We start from the raw sequence: 5000 nt of genomic DNA, 5'->3' as shown, positions 1-5000 counted from the left end.
ATTGATAGTAACAACAACTTGACCCCCTTGAGCTCTCGTGGTACAATCTTCTTCCCACGGAACCCGAACCTCTGATCTGGTCCACGGGAGAGGGAGGAAAGAAGATGTAGGACTTACGTCAATGGCTCGTTACGGAATAGGATAACCGAGATAATAAAATTCTTCCTCTTCCGTCTATATCCCCGGTTTTTTCTACCACTGCTGTTTCATCCACACCGCCATTGGCGGGCCTCAAGCAGTCATTGGATCCTATATGGTAGAGGTAGATATCCCTATGGGTTACTGAATCCTCCTCAGACAGCCTCGTTACAGCAGACGAAAGAACGAAAGCCAAATCATATCAAAGCTTTTTTCCATTTCAGAATGGATTCCTTCTTGAATAGTGATTAATAACATGGATAAGCTTACATCAACCCGTCAATCCCCCGTATATTCGATCTGTTTAATATTACTGAAATGGAAACAGACATGAGACTCATTAGCGAATCTACCCATCAAATCAATATATTCTCCATCTTTCCATTCCATATCTCCCTCTTCCACCTTTATCTATTAATTCACTCTATCATATTGGAACGAATATCATTAGCACTAGCAATTCGGGTGGTTCTAGAGAGTAGAAGGATTTTTCACAGATCACTTGTAGATTCTATTTCTTCCACATCAGAGAATAATTCTCCCAAGTCTATATCGGTAGTATCGAAGCAGGAAATAGATACTACGGTGAATACCTATTTACTTCTGGGGAAGTTGAAGTAGGAACAGAATCTCCTTCTCCTTACTACTTCTTAAGAATATTAATGACACTGAAGTAAGTAGACTAGCGAATCGATTTGGGGGATAGGGAGGAGGTAGAGGCAAACACACAGGAGGGAGTTGAAAATGAAAGAATGGAATATCAAAAGAATGGAATATCAAAATTATTTTGTGAATCCTCTTGTATCGGGTAACAACCGAAAGGTATTTCGTACTTCTATTCTTAGTATTAATTGAATGACGAGGAGCCGTATGAGGTGAGAATCTCACGTACGGTTCTGTAGAGTGACACTGAAACTGACTCATCTGTCAACTATTCCACAACTACACCAAAAAAACCTAACTCTGCCCTACGGAAAGTCGCCAGAGTTCGATTAACCTCCAAGTTCGAGATAACGGCTTACATACCAGGTATTGGCCATAATTTGCAAGAACATTCCGTGGTCCTTGTGAGAGGCGGGAGGGTGAAGGACCTACCTGGTGTAAGATATCATATCGTTAGAGGAACTTTAGATGCTGTAGGAGTAAAGGATCGTAAGAAGGGGCGTTCCAGTGCGTTGCAGAACATTGTCGTAACTTGTATCATCGCAATGATTCCGTATCGGTTGTTCTGATATGTCAAATGCATAGCCGACCCGATAGTGGGAATGTTGCCAGGGGACCGAAGCCTGCTATTACGGAGATTGATTATTATCTTATTCGTGTGAAACAACTCGGTGTCCAGGGTATTGCATTCCAGTAAGTTGAGTCTTACCCGGACTCCCATTTATTTGGAAAATCTTCGAATGTCTTCTCTCTCTCAGAACGAGTTCGGACCGATTATGGAGATTCAGTGGAGGTTTTGTGAACATTTGGTAATTGGATCAATAAACCCACGGACATTCTTGGTGAGATAAATGAAATACGGGATTTCCCTTCTCCTATTCGTGGGATGATGAAGAGGAAACGGATACTCAATGCCTAATGAGTAAATATGATTCATTGAAGTAACCCGAACTTACTTCAAGACTTTCTATTCAATCATATGGAAAGCTGCATTCGATGAAAGTCGCACGTGCAGTTTGGGGGGAGATCCTCGACTAACCGGCGGATCCACCCTACAATATGGAGTGAAAAAGCCCAAATAAGATTCTAAGATACAGTCGAGATAGAATCGGAATCCGACATATCTGTAAACTCATGTTACACCGGAGCAATGTAGCGAACAAAAAGAAAAATATAGAATCGGATCCGATTTATCGTAATCGATTAGTAAACATGTTGGTTGATCGTATTCTTAAAGATGGCAAGAAATCATTGGCTTATCAGATTCTCTATCAGGCTATGAAGCGGATTAAGGAAAAGACGAATAAGAATCCACTGTCTGTCCCGCGACAAGCAATACGTAGGGTAACTCCCGATATAGTAACAGAATCCAAACGTGTAGGTGGATCGACTTATCGAGTCCCCGTTGAAGTAGTACCTGCAGAAGGAAGAGCTTTGGCTATCCGATGGTTATTGATCGCGTGTCGAAAACGTTCAGGTCGAAGTATGGCTTTAAGATCAAGTGATGAATTAATGGATGCTGCCAGAAATTCTGGTAGTGCTGTACGGAAGAAGGAGGAGACTCACAAGGTGGCAGAAGCTAATAAGGCTTTTGCCCATTTCCGTTAGTTCCGGGTTCGTTTCAATCCACAACCTCTTATTGGTGGATTGAAACCTTCTACTCCGGAGCGCAGGGTATTAGGAATCAAGATACGCCAGAAGCATATGGATAAGCAGAAATTAAATAATGGGAGAAAGAATATCCAAGTCATAGGGGAAATTTTGTCACTGGTATAGTACCTCATGAAAAAGAGAAAGACTAGTGTCGAATCGTAAAGTCCATAACATCATCGACATGATCAACATGATCGACATGACCAAAGTGATCGACGCAATCGACGCAATCAACATGATCGACATGATCGACATGACTAGAATGATCGACACAATCGACACAATCGACATGATCGACATGATTGGCACTGCCCGCATCCCCGCGACTCCCACCATTCTCAACTATCTCCGCCTGGGGCGGACTACTCACCTCGGGGGGGGGGGGGGATGTCAGGCAACGCCAGCAGATATTTATCCTGTATGTCCCTCACCTCGAATCGATGATTGAGTCGTAGTACATCTAAGGCAAAGCTGGCATCTCCCATGATGTACTCGAGGAGCCGAACTAACGTTGACTTTCCCGTGGTTTATGATAATAAAAGGGAAATGCGTCTGAAAAGAGAGTCAAGGTTTGAAGAAGTATCGTGCGAAAACAAAGGGAAGTCTTCCCGTTTCTTCGGATATTCAATCAATATTAGATTAGTTGACACAGGTGGGATTCTGTGATATACTATGGATCAACAGGCTCATCAGCTTGGGTAATCACCAATCGTTTCGAAAACCAAAAATTACCACGACCGCAACTTTAGAAAGACGCGAAAGCGCAAGCCTATGGGGTCGCTTCTGCGACTGGATCACCAGCACTGAAAACCGTCTTTACATCGGATGGTTCGGTGTCTTAATGATTCCCACCTTATTAACCGCAACCTCTGTATTCATCATTGCTTTCATCGCAGCTCCCCCTGTAGATATCGATGGTATTCGTGAGCCTGTCTCCGGTTCTTTGCTATACGGAAACAACATTATCTCCGGTGCTATCATTCCTACTTCTGCAGCTATCGGTTTACACTTCTACCCAATCTGGGAAGCAGCTTCCGTTGATGAATGGCTATACAATGGTGGTCCTTACGAACTGATCGTTCTTCACTTCCTACTTGGTGTAGCTTGCTACATGGGTCGTGAGTGGGAACTTAGTTTCCGTTTAGGCATGCGTCCTTGGATTGCTGTTGCGTACTCAGCTCCCGTTGCAGCTGCTACCGCTGTGTTCCTGATCTACCCAATCGGTCAAGGAAGTTTCTCTGACGGTATGCCCCTAGGAATTTCTGGTACTTTCAACTTCATGATCGTTTTCCAGGCTGAGCACAACATCCTTATGCATCCCTTCCACATGTTGGGTGTAGCTGGCGTATTCGGCGGCTCTCTATTCAGTGCTATGCATGGTTCTTTGGTAACTTCTAGTTTGATCAGAGAAACTACTGAGAATGAGTCTGCTAATGCAGGTTACAAGTTCGGTCAAGAGGAAGAGACCTACAACATCGTAGCTGCTCACGGTTATTTTGGCCGTTTGATCTTCCAATATGCCAGCTTTAACAATTCTCGCTCTCTGCACTTCTTCTTAGCCGCTTGGCCCGTAGTAGGCATCTGGTTTACTGCCTTGGGTATCAGCACCATGGCATTCAACTTGAATGGTTTTAACTTCAACCAATCCGTGGTTGATAGCCAAGGTCGTGTTATTAACACCTGGGCTGATATCATCAACCGTGCTAACCTAGGTATGGAAGTTATGCATGAACGTAACGCTCATAATTTCCCTCTAGACTTAGCTTCTGTTGAAGCTCCTTCTGTAAACGGATAATACCTGTCTGGTCGTGCAGCATCACTAAATACCAAACCTCGCATAAGGTTTGGTATTTAATGGAGATTCGTCCGATGGAATGAATAGAAATAATAGTAATATCTCGCCATAATCTTACAATTATCAGTTTCCAATCTTGGATTCTGGGGAATCTTTGAAACACCCTTCTAGGATTACAGAGAATGGAATCAAAGATATTCTCATTCTGATTAGCGGAACGCTTGTAGTCCCGTACCCACTGGAATAGATTGAGAATACATTTTTCACCTAACATATTTTTTCTTGTATTAATATATAGACGAATAATACGTACGCGCATCGAATGAATGACCCTAGTAGATCTTGTTCTCTCCCAGTTAAGAAAGCTGAATAGGGAAAGTAGGGGGCGGACGTAGCCAAGTGGATCAAGGCAATGGATTGTGGATCCATCACGCGCGGGTTCAATCCCCGTCGTTCGCCCATCAGGTTGGAGAACTCGTCTTTATCACTCGGAATAAAATAAGTTGATGAGGAGATAGATAAGACATAGATAGGTTTCTTCAACAATTCGAGATTCCCGAGACAGCTTCAGGTAGGTACGAATACACCCACAAATCACCACATCGAAAGTACTCACTCCATTGGGCCTTGAATCTTTCGATATTATCTATATAATGGAATGTGAGAGGTGGGTAGTATCTACCACATATAGATAAAGTGAAGAGAGATCATGAGGTAAGAGAAGTGGGAGAAGAAAAAGTAAGAAGTCCAA

This window comes from Dipteris shenzhenensis, unplaced genomic scaffold (genome assembly GCF_047967505.1).
Source record: "Dipteris shenzhenensis isolate YYH24624 ecotype China unplaced genomic scaffold, Dip_SZ_1.0 scaf0533, whole genome shotgun sequence".
NCBI classification, from domain to species: domain Eukaryota; kingdom Viridiplantae; phylum Streptophyta; class Polypodiopsida; order Gleicheniales; family Dipteridaceae; genus Dipteris; species Dipteris shenzhenensis.
The sequence above is the reverse complement of the archived record's forward strand: the minus strand, read 5'-3'. Positions refer to the sequence as shown.